General features: G+C 44.1%; 1 long non-coding RNA gene across 1 annotated transcript; it reads right to left on the reverse strand.

Annotated features, from left to right (window-relative positions):
* Positions 1-12,856: 12,856 nt before the first annotated feature.
* LOC116100921 lies at positions 12,857-13,539 on the reverse strand. Its single transcript, XR_004122728.1, has 2 exons — positions 13,425-13,539; positions 12,857-13,032 (listed from the first exon to the last, which is right to left on the reverse strand). It is a non-coding gene; the product is annotated as an uncharacterized LOC116100921 (long non-coding RNA).
* Between the last annotated feature and the right edge of the window lie 4,083 nt (positions 13,540-17,622).

A 17,622-nucleotide genomic window follows, 5' to 3' on the forward strand; every position in this document is an offset into this window, starting at 1 on the left:
CTCAACTGTCATCTGATTTAATTTTCACAGCGACCCCATGAGGTTGCATGCTGATGCCACCTCTACGTTGTCAGGGTGTGCCGGCTTCAGAGGTCTTCTTGCTGTTTTGTGTTGGCTTTCTCAGTGAGGCAATGGACCTTGGAGCCTTGCATGTGCTAGGCTGGTCCTGTACTAATGAGTCTTGTTCTTAGGCCTTTTGTTCTTAATATACTAATGGCTCAGAAGCCTGAGTTCTGGATCACCTTTCTTGGTTGATTGATACCTTTGCACCTATGTCAGGGTCCACTGGTATGAGTTAAGTCCCAGGAGCTCACCTGCTCTTTGGCATCTCTCCTAAGAGAGAGAGGATAGAAGCATGAGAACACTTCTGTACTCTAAACAGTGTTCTACGTTTCTTTCTTCTTTTAAAAAACAGAGTCTCTAGCCCAGGCTGGCCCTGAAATCACTACATAGCTGAAGATGAACGTAAACTTTTGTTTTTTCTTCTTCTACCTACTAAGTGCAGGATTACAGGTGTGCCCCATCATGATTGCCTTCTGTGCTGCGAAGGATGGAACCCAGGACTTTGTACACACTGTATAAGCACTCTATCACCTGAGCCACATCTGAAGCTCTAGGTGGTTACATTTCTCATATGCAAATGATACCTCTCAGCCTGAGAAGCCTGAATCAAACACAGTAGCATCCCCTTGGAACTTGATGGGAAAACAAATTCACCTTTCTGTCTCATCCAAGACCCACTTGCTTTGAACCTCTGAGGGCAGAGTGAGAGTCTGGGTGTTTAGTGTGTGTGTGATTTTCCATGCTCTGGGGCCTGGATTTTAAGGGTGGAGATCCCATGAGGGCAAGGTTCCTTGGAGCCTTATCATTGCTAGATAGTTTGCTGGGGTGTCTTGTTGGCAAGAGGCAATTGCTGCTATCTATTATGTTTCTTCTTGAAACAGTTAAGCATCCTTACTTCTTCATAAGAACAAAATTAGAACCCAAGGATCTACATGAAGGTCAGAGCTGGCTACCTGAATTAAAGCTTCACAAATCTGAAGGAGCATTTTTACTTATGTGTTTGGGGACCCTCAGGAACGGGTCTAGTTTAAGGTGTGGTTAGAAGAAGGCACACAATTTAGTTGCAATTGTAATATTTCTCTCTGTCACTCTCTCTCTCTCTCTCTCCTTCTCTTTCCATCTAGAGATCTCAAAGGGAGGGAGATGCCACCTTTCTAGCACACATGCTTTCCCCTGTCTCTGAAGATCTCTTCTTGACTCTGGTTTACGTAATCTCTCTTTATCTTTACCATTCTAGGAGCTCCTTCCCTGTGTTGGAGGAGCAGAGCCTCCTGCTTGTTCCTTTAGGGTTGCCTTAGAACCAGAACTTAGCTAAAAAGCAAAGCAAAGCAGAGCAAAACAAAAACCCTCTGGTGAGAAGAGGTGAGAGGTCTTGATCTGTGTTATCTGATTTCTCTCTCCCTCTTCCTCCCCGTCTCTCTTTTTCTGGGTTCAGAAACCCAGAACCTTTGTACATGTTAGGAAATGTGCTCTGCCATTGAACTATATCCCTAACCTAACTCTGGGTTAACTTACACTCTACCCTGCCCTCCCCCCCCACCCGGTTTATATATATATGTGTTTGCAACCCTGGGGGTGGGGGATGGAGGGTGGGGTAGAACCTTGCAGATGCCTGGCAGGCACTTTAAAGTCAAATTACAGTCTAGAAAACCATCAGCTGACTCCTCTGACGGCTCTCTTTCCATAATGGGTGATTTCAAGCCACTGAAATGATGTTATGGATAGAGTTGGGAGGAAAGTCACAAAGCACTATGAGGATGTCTTGGGAGTGTTACTGTTTTTCTTTTACAATGCACTCAGTTGCAGGGCGGTGGTGGTACATGCCTTTAATCTCAGCACTTGGGAGGTAGAGGCAGGCGGATTTCTGAGTTCGAGGCCAGCCTGGTCTACAGTGTGAGTTCCAGGATAGCCAGGGCTATACAGAGAAACCCTGTCTTGAAAAACCAAAAACCAAACCAAACCAAACCAAACCAAACCAAAACAACAAAAACAAAAACAAAACAAAATCCAAAAGGCCCCCCCAAACTCCAAAACCAAAACCAAAACCAAAAACAATGCATTCAATCTTAAATTTAGGAAACAGTATAAAATAACTGTATTTACCAGGGAGCTCACAGAATTCCTGAAAATTTAAGTTATCTCTCTCACGCTGGTGCAAGCTAATGCCATTGAACCACCAGATAGGGTCCAAGAGGCCAGGAAGAAGCTGTGATCTCCACTCCATCTGTCCCTCCCCTCGTCCCCCCTCACTCCCACCCCTTGCTTCCTCCAGTGGCTTACCACTAGGTCCCTATAAATATTCCAGCCTGCAGCCACTATGTTCCCAACCTTCCTACTGCTGTGACCCTGTAATACAGTTTCTCATGTTGCAGCAACCCCACCCACCATAAAATTACTTTTGTTGCTACCTTATAACTGTAATTTTGCTACTATTATGAATCATAATATAAATATCTGCCAATAGTCTTAGGTGACCCCTGTAAGAGGGTTTTTTGAACTCCAAAATGTTGCAATCCTCGGGTTGTAAACAACCTGAATTTAGACAATTATATAATTTAGACAAAATGAATTTAGATAATTCATTTTCTTCTCCCTTCCTTTCATCCCTCCCTCCCTCCTTCCTTCCTTCTTTTTGTGAGGAAGATAATTTTATAATTACATTTACATATAGAAAACTTAGCAGTGTACACTTAATCCGGTTTGGTGGTGATCTTTGGCCTTTGCCTTTTGTAGCTTGGCAATTCCAGCCACAGATTTAGGAGCCGGGATGTTGTCTCTGCAGTGGCTGCAGATCTCATTATAGTTGGTCCTAAAAGCTTCCATCAGCTTAGCCAGAGCTTCCTTGTCTTCCGAGTTATCCTGTGTGATGACAACAGTGGTAAATATGTTCTGTGGACCAGGTGCCCCAGCCTGGCCTTCCCTTGATGATGCAGTAGGGGAACCCTAACTCATAACACAGCATAGGCAGGAAAACCACCCAACTCAATGGGGTCTACATTGTGGGCAATCACCACCAGCTGAGCTTTCTTGTTCTCCACTAAGTGACTGCATTGACTCCTGCGCGGAGGACAGGTGGTCTCCTAGTTGGAACATTTCCTTTGCCAGCAGCTTTTTTCTCAGCATAGGCCAGCCTCTGCTTCTCCCTCTTTGTCTCTGGCCTCTTTGTCTCTGGCTGGGTAGCTGCTTGCTTGTTCAGGGCCTGGGGAAACTGGTTAATGGCAGGTAGTACTTTGAACTGCTTTTAGAGGATGGTCCTTTGCTGCTGCAGTCTGATGTGGGGTTATTTAATGAAGCCTGTGAGGTCTCTTTTGGGATGAATGTACTGCCCAATGAGGAGGTGCTTAGGATTTTTCTCAGAGGATTCACCACTTCTTTGACCTCCCGTATCTCCACAATGGCAGAGGCCAGAGTCACCTTCCCTTGAACTTCTTCCCTTTTGGGCCTCTTGTTGGGCTTGAGGAGAGAGGTTCATTTTCATGTAAAGCTTAGATATGGGACTAGGACATTGCTAGACTCTGAGCATAAAGATCCAGTGGACTGTAAATTTCTTGGGAGAGTAAGGCTTTCTTTCAGACTTACATTCAGTTCACAAGTTTGAACTAAAAATAAATGTAACCCCCAGCTTGTGTTGACCTCATCAAAATGAAGAATTGACTGTTCACTCACAAAATGCACATAAAGAGCAGAGAAGGGTTGAACACGTGCCAACCGGTTCTTTCTCTTTCTTCCCCCTCCCTCGCTCTCTCTCGCTCTGTCTCTCTCCCTCTCTCCCCCTCTTTTCCTCCCTCCCTTCCTTTCTCCTCCTTCTCTTTCTCCTCCTTTTCCTCTTCCTCCTCCTCCTCCTCCTCTCCCTTTCCCCCCTTCTCTTCTCCCTCCTCTTCATCCTCCTCTTCCAGGTGTGTGTACATGTGTATAAACATATGTTCAGGTGTTTAATATTGGCCAGAATAAGGGGTCGGATCCCCTGGTGTTACAGGCAGCTGTGAGCTACCCTAAGTGGGTGCTGGAAACTGAGCTCTGATTCTCTGCAGGAGTAGCAAGTGCTTTTAATCCTGAGCAGTCTTTCAAGACCCATCCTAGGGGTTTTTAACCCCAGTAGACAGTTGAAATTGATCATCATGAGGAATGAGTGTGTTTTTTGGTCTAATAAATTTATCCAAAGTGAGATCCACCACACCCTCTATTTGGCAGGATAACGTTTTGTTCCTGCAGCCTATGCAGACTCAGGAGCACCAAGCAGAGTGAAGTGTAGTTTTAAGGGGGATACTTCCAAGAGACAAATGTAAGAGAGTTATGTTTTAAAGAAGGAATACGGACACCATGTGTGGAGTAGCTTGGCAAATATGATTGCTTGGAGATGATTTATATCCCCAGTAAAGGTCAGCACAGACATGAACTCTATTTTGGAGGCTGCAATGAAAGACGCTTCCTAAGGCTCCTTGCTTAACAGCATGGATTATGGTAACAAAGCTAGGTTGCTTTTCTTCTTGAATCGGCTCAACCCATCAAACTGGATAGAAACGGAGCCATCTTTTCATCTAGAGAACAAAGTGACCAGACGCGGACCAACCTGAGGCATACGCCTGAGAGGAAAGCCTAAAAAGTATTGGGGCCTGAAGCAACGGTACTAAATAATGTTCGCATGATCTCTATTAAAGAGTTGTTGAAGGACGGATGTATAATCCTTCTGTGCCTCTGAGAGACTGTTGAAAAGTCTTTGTAACGTCAATCAGAGGCAGTACAATGTGCATCACCACATGCCACCAGCAAGGCTCTCTTGGATGCCCCCAGAACTATCTTTACAAAGGGAAGGCTGCCTGGAATGTGGAAATGCACCTGCAACTTCTAAGAGATCAATGGGGGGATATTTGAAAGTGACAAGTACCGGTTTCCTCAGATACTAATGCTGTCTGACATGTCAGTGAATCAGCACCGGTGTTGTGTTTTGAGAATTGGTTTTGGATCCTCGGGAAAGCTTTCTTCAGCACCCAGTTGTTTGGATGTTAGCCTTAACCAATGTTACACTTTACTCCTGTTGTCACAGGCTGCTGTTTGTTGTACACAAGACAATGGGTTATTTGCAAATATTTTCTTGAGAAGTGTGGAGGTTTGGATATGCTTGGCCCAGGAAGTGGCACTATTTGGAGGTGTGGCCTTGTTCGACTAGGTGTGGCCTTGTTGGAGGAAGTGTACCACTGTGGATGTGAGCTTTAAGACTCTCATCCTAGCTGCCTGGAAGCCAGTCTTCTCCTGTTTGCCTTTGGATGAAGATGTAGAACTCTCAGCTCCTCCAGCCCCATATCTGCCTAGAAGCTCACATGTTCTCGCCTTGATCATGATGGACAGAACCTCTGAACCTGTAAACCTGCCCCAATTAAGAGTTGCCTTGGTCATGGCATCTCTTCACAGCAGTAGAAGCCTAACAAAGGCAGGAAGATACATGACATTTCACAGAGGAGGTAGGTAAGGTTCAGGGGAGTTAGGCATATCACACTCAGAAACATAGTGGCTGGGAGCTTTGAACCACATGCCTTGTTTTAGAATTCATACTTTTTATTACTCTGCAGTAGACACCCGAGAAAGCACTGAAGGTAGCAGCGAAAAGGGGTATACTTCACAGTCTGACAAGTCCATTACCAAACACCTAATTCAAAGATCACTTCATGAATGTGGGGATTTAGATTGATTGTTAGTTCCCTCAGGTCTTATTTTACTTACCAATCTCTTTATTCACAGAAGGAAAATGAAATAATTCAATATGGGGTAGGTGTATAGCCACTTTGAACTGGCAGGGTTAAATCAAGGCTATCTTAATTTAATATGTGTGTGTGTATGTATATGTACATGTGTTTAAGTGTGTGGATGTATGGAGAAAGGAGAGACTGAGTCAGGCTTTCAAGTTTAGAGTAATGTCGGGAGGCTTCTCAGCGTTGCTCAAGAAACAGGATATTTTAAAAGCTATCAGGTATCAGTCTGCTGATGACAAAGTTCTCAAATGTAAAACGAGGCAGAGAGACCAGTTTTAAAATCCCGTGTCTAGCGAACCACTGAACATCCAAGAGTCTGTGTATGTGTGCACATGTGAGTGTTTTTTATGTGTTTGCATGAGTGTATACATGTGCATGTATGTGTGTGCATGTGTGTGTGTGAGCTTGCATACATTTGTGCACATGTCAACTTCAGGTGCTCTTCTTAGACACTCCCCAACTTGTAATTTGAGGCAGAGTCTCTCACTTCTACTTGACATCACAGATTCACGAGGCCGCCTGGCCAGTGCCTCTGTGACCTGTCTCTATTTTTCTAGTGCTGGAATTTCAGGCTACCATGCCTAGCTTTCTCATGTGATCCATGGGGATCAAACCCAGTCCTCATGCTTGAGCAGCAATGGCTTTACTGCTGTGGCTCTCTCCCAGTCCCCAGGAGTTACTGCATTTTAACCAAAGTGCCCTCTACCACCCTGTAGAAGTTATGTGTAGCTCTTCCTCCCAGCCCCATGCTTCTATAAATAAGACTCAGCCTCAGAATATATTTGCCAATATCTAGGCTGCATTGCTAGGCTTTTTTCTTATTATATAATAACTTAAATTATCCCATTTATTTTAATCTACATTCTACCATGTGGTTGATTATCTGTGCTCAGGTGCCATGTGTCTGTCTCGTCACATCTCCCCTGGGTGAATCTCCTGCACCTGGCTCTATCGCAGGGTTCTTTCTCCTCACAGATGTCCCACCTTCTATTTTACCCTTTCCTATAGGCTTTTTAATGGACAGATAACACATCCATACAATACACAAGATATTCTTGCTACGCCATCGCATTACCAGCGCTCAGCTTCCCAGCTCTGTTTTATAGATGAGACCTAATAAAGCACAGAGAGGCTAATGGAGTTGCTTATGGTTGCAAAGCAGGATTCAAAGCCATGCAGTCTGATTCCTGGGCCTTTCCAAAGGCATTTGAGACTTGAGCAGCCACCTCTTCAGGTAGAGGCAAGGATGGAGAGTGAGTAACTCTGAGGAAGCAAGAAAACAACTCTGGTACCCACTGGGGCACTTGTGCATGCCAGGGCTTGTGCAGCATCTCACTGACTTTCTTTGATCAGCCTCAGGGCATCCTGAGGGGAGCCACGCACCAACTTGGCAGGAATGGGTAATGAATTCTTCTTCAGATAATATGCCACCTGTGTGTGTGGAGCCGATACCTCACAGAGGTCCCAGAGCTTCTCTTTAATTGAGCACTGTTTCTCTTCAGTTGGGAATTTGGGCTGAAGATGATTAGAGTGGATTAGGTTGACATTGGTCAGGCAGGCCTTAAGTGACAGTCCCATCCTGAAATGCATCCTTCTCAAGTTTACCTCCAAAGCCAAAGCTAGGTTTGTTCATCATTCTCAGAAATGTTCTGATAAGTCCTCCACCCTGGCTCAGTCTGCCAAGGAGACAGTATGCAGATCTGTTCTTACTGTTTGTTAAAACCTATGCGTATGCACTGTATGTTGGATCTTAAATGTCCCCGAAGTTTGATTTGATAAAGGTATACTCCAAGGGTGGTACTTTTGGGAAATGGCAGTCCCTTTAGAGAGCTGGGACACTGGAATGTCCTCATGTCACAAGAGCCATGCCGTTGAAAGTCATGGTAGAATTCCAACTCTTTTCCTTAAGCTTTTGTTCCCTGGACTTGAGGTGAGCAATTGGATCCTGTCACATGCTCCTGCTGTGATGTGCTGCCTCAGCTCACTTAAGGCTAACTTACCTTGGATCAAAGCCTCTGATGCTAGGAGCCCAAAGAAATCTTTCTCTTTGTACATTGATTAACTAGATATTCACAATTCTGACTAAGAGTATGACATTATCTTAGGCTATTTAGTCCCTGTGAGCGTGGGTGTGTGCAGGCCATAGTGAGTGGGTGGAGGACACAGACTGAGTGTTGAGACAAGGTTTGTTGTTCACTACATACTCCAGGATAGCTGGCCCAGGGACTTCTGGGGAATCTCCTGTCTCTGTCTCCTAAGAGTTCTGGGAATATAGACATGCCCAGATTTATGTGGATTCAGGGGACTCTAACTCGGGACTTCATGCTTGCATGGTGAGTACTTTAGCTACTGACCTTGATCCATCTCCTCAGCCCCCAAACCTTCCAGCTCTAGTTTCATTTCTGTTGCTGTGATAAAATACAACAGCAACAACAACAACAACCACTACCACCACCACCACCGCCGCCACTACCGCCACCGCCGCCGCCGCCACCACCACAGCTTAGGAGAGAAAGGGGTTTATTTCAGCTCACAATTCCAGGTTAGACTCCATCATGGTAGGGAAGTTAAGGTAGGAACTTCAAACAGCCAGCAACAGTATATCAGTAGTCAAGAGCAGAGAATGCATATTAGCTCACTTGCTCAGTTGCTAGTGCTCAGCTTGATTGCTACTCTTAAACAGTGAAGGACCCCTGACTAAGGAATGGTACTGCCCACACTGAGCTGGATTATCTCACAACAATAAACTTAACTAAGATGTCCATAGGTCAACTGAATATAGGCATTGACTGATATTCTCTTCAACAGTGATTCCAGTTTGTTTCAAGTTGATAATCAGAGCTAACCATCGTTCTGCTCTTTGAAATGAACCAATAGTGAAAATTTTAAGCCACAGGTACTATTAGGAAAAAAACCACCTGGGCCGGTCCAAAGCCTCTCTCATATTATGTTTCTGTCTGATCTAGTCACCTTGTCAATGATGCCCAGCCCAGGCTGAACTCTTCCATTTTAAACTCCTGGTCTACCTTCCTCTTTCCTCTTCACATCTGTGTCTCTTGCATCACCAGCATGAAAAATCTCTAGGCTCCTCTGCAAACACCTTGACCATTGCGGCCACCACCTGCTTGATCTCAACACTATCTCTTGCCTCTCCACATGCATCTTTTACTTGCAAACTTGTAATTAAGAGAAGACAAATGAGGTCATGCTTACCATCTGCTCACCAGCTTTCCACAGGACTTGCTCTGGCAGTGTGTGTGCTCTGAGCCTTTCACACTTTCTCAGACTTAGGGCACAGCTTCTCATCTGCACTACAGCCACATTCAGCCCTGGTGACTTCCCCAGATACCCTCTGCCTGCACCTTGTTTGTTGTTTGTTTGTTTGTTTGTTTTTGACTCTTCTGTTGGTTGACCTCTTCTCTAATTTCCCTTCTGAAAGGTTTATACACATACTCCTTCCCCTTGGGTCCCTAGAGATGTCCTCTACCCTTTGATCCCATTGTGTTCCATACACACATGTCCTTAATGCTGTGGATATAAAATAGTAACCACAGCTCGATTGTCCAAGTAACATCCATTTCATCCCATTTCCAACATCAGAGAACGATCTCTGGCTAGAGATGCAGTAGAAGAAGTTAGATTTGAGAGGCAAACAGGACTAAAGGCCCATCACTGCCCTAAGAGGGAGGAGACCATGTGATGAGGGATAGAGATGGTCTCCAGTGACGCTTGACTAACACCCAATGAGAAAATGGGAAATCCAGCCCTACTGGACAGCACTGAATTCTGCCAGCATTCCCATTGATCTTAGAAGCTGCTTCTCCAGAGGCTTCCCCAGACGGCCAGACAGCAGAAGCCTAGGATTTAGCCTTCTAATTCTTTGATGTTAGATAGAACTTTGAGCAAACACATTTCTGCTGTTTTGAGCTGCTGTGGTCATTTGAGGGCAACAATAAAGATCTGACATAGCCTGGAATGTTCCTTCTCCACTATTTCCTGTGTGGCCTCTTCTCCTGCTAGGCCCAGCCAGGCCCTGCCTCCTCACCTGAAGCAAAGGCCTGGCTGCTGTTCACTCACAAGCTCTCTTCCATTTTTCCTCTTAGCACTCACCACAGTTTGGCCTCATCTACAATTTCTTTCTCTCGAATACCAGAAATTGAATGTTTAGCTTTTACATGCCAATTAAAGGCTCTACCATTGAACTAGAGCCTCAACCCCTCTTTTCAGTCTTTGTTTTGAGACAGGGTCTCACCAAGTTGCTTAGCCAGCTTTGAACTCACTCTGGGCCCTACACGGGCCTTGAAAGTATGATTCTTCTGCTCATCCTCTCAAGTAGCTGAAACTGTAAGCCTGTACCATCAGGCCCAGCTGGCCCTGTAGCCTGGAGATGCTATACTGTGCTCAAGTATGGACACTTTGTAAAACCCATCTCCTCCTCCTCTCTACTTAGATGGCTAAAGTAGTTAATCATTCTGTGCCTTAGTTTTTGAACCTGTAAAGTGGGAATGATTACGCCCACTCAGAGTCATATGAATGTTATCTATACAGTGTCGAAAGTAGCATTTGGCATAGAACAAGTGATAATAATTCTAGTTGCTGACTGCCATGTGTAGTGGTGTTCTGTATTGGAGCTCAGCAAACTACCATTACAATTACATGTGACAGAGGAGGCCACATCTAATTTTCCTAGGTAAAGTTTTATGGACACACAGCCACATTTATCTGCATGTAGTCAGTGGCACTTTTGTGCTGTTGTGTCAGAGTTGAGTAATTATGGCCACAAGGCTTGTGAAGCTAAGTTACTTGTTCTTTGCCCTTCCAGAGATGCAGCATGCTGTGGGTTCTAGATGCCATGGAGGCCAGGACCACATTTGTTTTTATTCATCCTGCATCCTCCATCATTCTTGGCCCAGTATTGGGCGTGTGGTAGGTGCACACTGCAGCATATGGAGATGATAAAAGTTGGATAGGGTATCAGGCTACTGTTGCCTGTCCAGGAAGCCACCCTAGCTCTCCCTGTCTGCCATTAGAGCTCCTTTCTTCATCATGCAGGCCTCATTAATGCTCCTGCACAGCCATCTTGGGCTTTAACACTAAGTGCCATTTCTTCTTTGCAAATTAAACCTGCTTTGTAGTTATAGTTAATAAGCTCAGTGTCCTTCAACCATTTATCTTCCAGATAGGTACCTACCTACCTTGAATTGTCTGAGATGGCTCAGATGTCGTGATGTCAAACTAGCACATCATAAATCAGTAGGTGTCACAGAATGCTCTCAAGAAACTGATATCAGTTTCAAGTTGCCCTCCCTCCCCATGGAAGACCAAAGATAGCATTAGCCTTTGACCTGCATTGCTGGAACATTCTCAAGTGTCTAAGCCTGCATCAGCTAACATGGACACCTACGGCTGGTCCATAGCCATCCATCACGATATTTCATATTTCTGTCCTCATATTCTTTAATTATTCCACGGGGCTTTCAGAGAGTTTAAAATTATCAACTGTATCACACTTGCAGGGGAAATGAAGTTCCCTGTCAGTGAGGTGAACCAGCAGAGCTGATTGCTAATTGAGCTGTATGCCACCAGGATGGGCTGCATCAGTAATCACCAGTGGACGTGAGGGCGTGGGAGCCAGCAAAGCCTGCTTCCTACGTACTCCCTCAGTCCTGACTCAGAGCTTATTGTTGGCCAATAATCCACTAACTGTCCTGTTTGCTCCAGAGGGCATGCTTTACATCTCATAAAGATTTTTTTTCAAACTTCTATGCTCAATTCCTGGCTTGGGCAGAATTGAGGGTTGGAGATTCTGGTGGATATAGTCCATGGTGGGAGATGGGAGGGAGGAGGAGTGGAGGAGGAGGGACGGAGGCTGTGATACAGTCACTTGGCTTGAGTCAGTCTAGTTGTGAAGTCCTGGTGGGCTGGTGTTTTGGGGAGGTGAGAACTCAGTTGTCTGTGTTTGTGCCAGCCCACTCAGGAAGAGCAAACATCTGCTTCAGCCCCCACCCAGCTTGCGTTTCTGGCTTTCCTCTCAGCAGACATGGGAAGAGGAGAAACATTGGAATTTCTACTTATAGCTGTTTAGGTCACCAAGGAAGAGGCCTAAGTTGAGGTGGGCTTTACTGTGACCCAGATGGAATCCCTCAGGGTCTGTGTTAGGTGTGTAAGGTGACAGTATTCCAGTCTTGGTGTAGGAAGCTTGAGTAACTTAACACAGAGCACATGAAATCTAGATGCTGTGCAAGAATTATTCAGTTTGTGCATGTGAGTACTGTCCTTCAGTGCAGATGTCCCCCAGACCTGTAGAACTTCAGTTGACCTTTTATGGGAATGTCCACCTCCTGGCTACTTTGTCATAGTGTTGTGTGAACTGAGGAACTGCCATTCTGGGGAGGACTTAGCATAGTCTTTGGCCCATATGAAGTGTTCAACAATCAACTGCTGCTTGTATTGTTACTATGGCTACAATTACATAATTTTATGTTTTCCCTTTGTTATGAATGTTCCCTCATATCTGCTCTTTTCTGAAGAGGCAACAGAGGGGGAGTGGGTCTGGGGGAGGGGAAGTTGGTGGAGGAACTGGTAGGAGTGGAGGGAGGGGGTGGGGATGTATTATGAGTGAATAATCTACATTCAACAAAAATTTAAAAGTTTGATGGTATCTATTTTGTTCTATGAAATTATTTTACTATTTCCATCAATGTAAGCAAAATGTTGATACATTGTTTTATTTTGAAATCATGACAGAGGCCAGGGAGAGGGCTCAGTGGATAAAGGGGCTTGTTGCCAAACCAGATGACCTCAGGACCCACATGATGGAAAAAGACACCTGACTCCCAGAAGCTGTCTTCTGGTCTCCACACATGCACAATGGCATGTGTACCCTCTCCCTCACACATAACAAGCAGATGGTAACATTTTAAAACATTACAGGGACTTCAATATATTCAATAAATGGATTCTTAGAGGTTAAATTATTTTGCAGTTTAAGAAATAAAATAAAGGATTTTGTGTATTATATGCAGATAATAATGAAAAAACATTTGCTCAAAATTTTTTATTGGTGAAATCCAAAATACAGCATACTTTTTGTAACCCAGGTGTTCTGTTTGATCCTGTTGGGTGTAAAGTGTGGATGAGCTGGTCCCATACAGATGTCGGCTTGTTGGCCCTTTGTCTGAACAGTGATGATCTGTTTCTTCTTCATGCTATAGTTCTGTGGCTGGTTGCCATGAACAGAGAATGAGAGAAAAATAGAACATTTTTCCCCCAAATGAGGGGGAACAGTTTACTTAATTGGACTTCAAAGTTCATGTTCTCTACAATACAATTAATTACAAACTTTGTTATTTACTAATGCTGATCTATTCTGAGACTTTTATATTATTTTCCCCTAGTTTTTTTAAACATACATAAATACTGCTAGTGCCCATATCAACCATATACCTTTAATTGAACACAATCATTGCTTGAACAACTATTATATATATACTATCTATCTATCTATCTATCTATCTATCTATCTATCTATCTATCTATGCTTCGTGTGTGTGTGTGTGTGTGTGTGTGTGTGTGTGTATGTCTGTGTTTAAGTGCACACATGCCATGACTCACGGAGGTGAGAGGACAACTCTCAGGATTTGGTCTTCTCTTACCACGCCTACTCCGTGGGACCTGGGGACCTGGGGACCTGGGGACCTGGGGATTGAACTGAGGTTGTCAGGCTGGCATGCAGGCACCACTGAACCATTGAACCATTTTGCTGACCCCTAAACATATGGTTTTGATTGTTTAGAGAGGCAAATAAATCCTGGAGACCCTGTGATGTCACAGTGAGAAAGGGAGATGTCACAGAACACCTGCAAAACAGAGCTGCAGTTCTTGTCCCTCAAGCTTTCTCTTGTTCCCTTTGGCCTCAAGTCCTCCATGTTCCCCCAGCTCTGGGCATGCCTACATTATTATCCTTACATTTTAACGATTCCATGCTATAACTCTGAGCATAGTGCTCTCTTGGACAGCCTTTACTTAGGGGATTGCTTACAGTTTCAGAGAGTTAGTCTATGATCATAATGGCAAGCAGGCAGGCAGGCATGGCAATGCAGCAGCAGCTGAGAGCTGATCTGCAAGTGGCAGGCACTGAGAGCTAGATTGGGCCTGCCGTGGAAGTTTGAAACCTTACCGCCCATGCACAGTGGTGTGCCTTCTCCAACAAGGCCACACCTCCTAATCCATCCTAAACAGTACACCAACTGGAAACCAAATGTTCAAACACATAAGCCTATGGAGGCCACTCACATTCAAACCAGCACAGCTGCTGGGTAAAGACACTTCACACACACACACACACACACACACACACACACACACACACACACACACAAACCTGACAACCAGAGCTCAGTACCCACATGGTGCAGGAGAGACTGACTTTCTCACGTTGTCCTCTGCGGTCCATGTGAATGCGGTGGCACTCTCATGTGAATGCGGTGGCACTCTCGTCCTCTGTGGTCCATGTGAATGCGGTGGCACTCTCCCCAACAAATACAGGAATGGAAGAAATATAAAATAAAACAAGAAACAAAAGACACAAATGCGTGCCTTTCTATAGCTATGCCCCCTTCGTCTTTCTAATGAGGCTCATTCTTCTCCCTCCCTCATTCTTCTCCCTCCCTCATCAGCTAGAAGCCAGAGATGCTACGAGTGCTTATCTTTAGTGCTCTTCTTGAAAATATATTTGGCTTTTACTAAGTCCACTGTTTAAAGCATTTAATTAATATTTTTATTGTCTGATCCTGTTTTAGGTTTGCTTTATAGTTCTTTCTATGTAGTTTGTCAACTACTTAATTCATCCAGTCCCCATTGCTAACACACACTAATGTCTTAAGCTAGAAGCTTTCCCTCATGAATTCTGGTTCATCTCACTGGCTTTAATGTGGCACTTTAATTTTTATTCATTTATTCACTTATCAGTAGTTTATGGTTTCAGTTTGACGTGCTTCTGTAAGTAAGTCAGCTGAAAGGATGAAAGATTTCTCTTCTTTATTGTTTTGGTCATTAATATCTATTGTATAGTTTTGTAGTTTGGAGAATTTGAGTTTTTTTTTTTTTTTTTTTAAATAGCTATATCCACGATCATGTCGCAGTTACCCCAAGACTTAGTAGCTTCAGGTAGCATTTGTTTGTTTGTTTGTTTGTTTGTTTGTTTTTTTCAGAAGGGTCAAGGAACTAGAGGCAGTGTAGGTGAATGGTTTGGGCTCCAAATTCTCACTAGCTTTCCATGTTTTGCAAGATTCCTGGCCTTAGGGGACTTACCAGGGACCAGAGAACAACAGGCACCCACGGTCTCCTGAGGGACTTCAAATACGGCAGCAATCATGGGAGCAGAGCAGATGACAACAAACAAATAAACAATGTGACAGTTGTGTCCTCTGAGAAGGAAGGATGAGAGAGAGGGTGTCAAGCACTGAGCGAGGGAGAGAGAAACAGTTTTATATGACTGGACTATACACCATCACACTTAGCTCATTTCATTTACTAGAAGGAAGTCACTGAGTGCCACACACAAAGGGAGGAGCCTACACAGAACATGGAACAGGGCTTAATGGAGGGCATTTGGAAGCTGCCCACTATAGACAGGTCCATTGTTCATTTTTGTATTTAAAATTATTTTGTTTGTTATTGTTATGTGTAGGGACATGTGCATGGTACAGCATGCTTCAAGAGATCAGAGGACAGCTCTTGAGTTGGTTTTCTGCCCCTACTATGGATTTTGGGCATTGCATTTGGGTGGACAGGATGCTTAGCAAGTGCTTTTGGCTGCCGAGCATGGCACCCACCACACTGTCTATGTACCGTAGTGGTTGATTTGGATTAACAAATCCGCTTTGTTCCCATCCGATGGATGTGCTCCCCGGAAGTCTGTTCAGGCTAACTTGTCACTCTTGTGGTCTTCAACATCATCTCTTATTTCACTGGCTGCCTCAGTTGATTTCAGCTAATAATAAAGTCTATCTTGATGACCCCTCTGTATGCACTGGAAATGAATGCTTGCTGCAGGCGCCAGGCAAGTGATCTGTAAATGTCAGAGGCATTGAGTTCTGACTGCAGCTACTCAAGCCTTCTATATCCTTACTGATTTTCTGTCTACTTTCCCCCCCAATTACTGAGAAAGAAATGGTAAAATCTCTAGTCTTGATTGTGGATTTGCCCGTTTCTCCCCTCAGGTCTGCTTGTTGGTAGGGGAGTCACTCTTAGAATTAGCTTGACAGATGAGCCACATTGCACAGTGGAACGATTCTGTTTCTCTGTGATAGTCCTTGATGACTGTGACTGATGCTTATGCTCACAGCTACATGGCCTTTTTCCATCTTATTTTTTTGTGTGCATTTTAAAATTTTTAATTCCATCCAGACAGTATGAAACTGAGTCTTGCTGTTGTTATCATCTGATAATCTACGTCTTAACTCTAATGTTAAAGGTCAGTTGATTTTAGAGACAGACATGCTATTTATTTATTCTCTTTATTTCCCCCTAAAATATGCTTTATGTTTTGCTTTTATATTTATTTTCTGTGTTTTTAACTTATTCATTTTTAGATTTTCATGAAAGTATATATTATACGTTGAATATTATTCCCCCCCCAAAAAAAATGGCTGTACTTTTTTTTTTGTCAAACTTGGTACAAGACAGAGTCATCAGAGAATAAGGAGTCTCAGTTGAGGAACTGCCTCCACAAGATCCAGTTGTTAGGCATTTTCTCAGTTAGTGATCAATGCAGGAGGGCCCAGCCTATTGTGGATGGTACCAGCCTTTGGCTGGTGGTCTTGGGTTTTATAAGAAAGCAAGCTGAGCAAGTCAGGGGGAGTCAAGCCAGTGTATAGCATCCTTCCATGGCTTCTGCATCAGCTCTTGCCTTTAGGATTCTGCCCTCTTTGAGTTCCCATCCTGACCTCCTTCAGTAGTAAATAGCAATATGGAAGTGTAAGCCAAATGAACCCTTTCCTCCCCATCTTGCTTTTTGGTCATGGTGTTTGTCACAGCAATAGAAACCTTAACTAAGACACTCTCTCTATTCCCCTTTTTCCCTGTTAGGTCTCAAACCCTGGACAAATGGCTAATTTAAGTGCTTATTCAACATATCAAAGTGGACCTGGAAACCAGGTTCTCCCAGCATCTCTGAACTTGTACACGTTCCAAGGTATGGATGGCATACCACACCACCTACCCTAACCTTCTCCAGTCCAGGGGCTGGACTGCTTTGCCCACAGTTGCCCTCTCCTGTATAATCCATCCAGTTTGGTTATTCGACCTTTTCACCTATCCTTTACTCTTCTGCCACTCCCCTGTTCTATTCCTTATATGTCTTGGCTCATATGAGGAAGTCGTGTTCACTCTGGACTTTGCCAGATGTCCCTGCCTCTCACTGCATTCTCTCTTTAGTCTACAATAAACCTTCTCCTCCATCATACCTAGGAGCAGTTATGTCTTTTCTTTTTTATTTCTTTTTTTTTTCATTTGCTCCCTTTTCTTTCCCATCAGTTTCCTTCGTCCTTCTGGACAGCATCACTTCTTTCATGTCCTATGTACATCCATTTTCCTTCAAATGACGTAACTTCATTTCTCATGAAGGGAGGATATTCTGTTGTGTGCACACATCTTTATCCACTCCTCTGCTGTTGGATACCTAGGCTGGTCTCACAATGACATATTTCAAAGCTAAGTATTTACATGTGTTATGACTTAGAAACTGCTTTTGGCTCCAGTCACAGGAACCTCAAAGCTAAGACTTCAACAGTCTTTACCTAAGAGACCT

This window comes from Mastomys coucha, unplaced genomic scaffold (assembly GCF_008632895.1).
Source record: "Mastomys coucha isolate ucsf_1 unplaced genomic scaffold, UCSF_Mcou_1 pScaffold21, whole genome shotgun sequence".
In the NCBI taxonomy this organism is placed as follows: domain Eukaryota; kingdom Metazoa; phylum Chordata; class Mammalia; order Rodentia; family Muridae; genus Mastomys; species Mastomys coucha.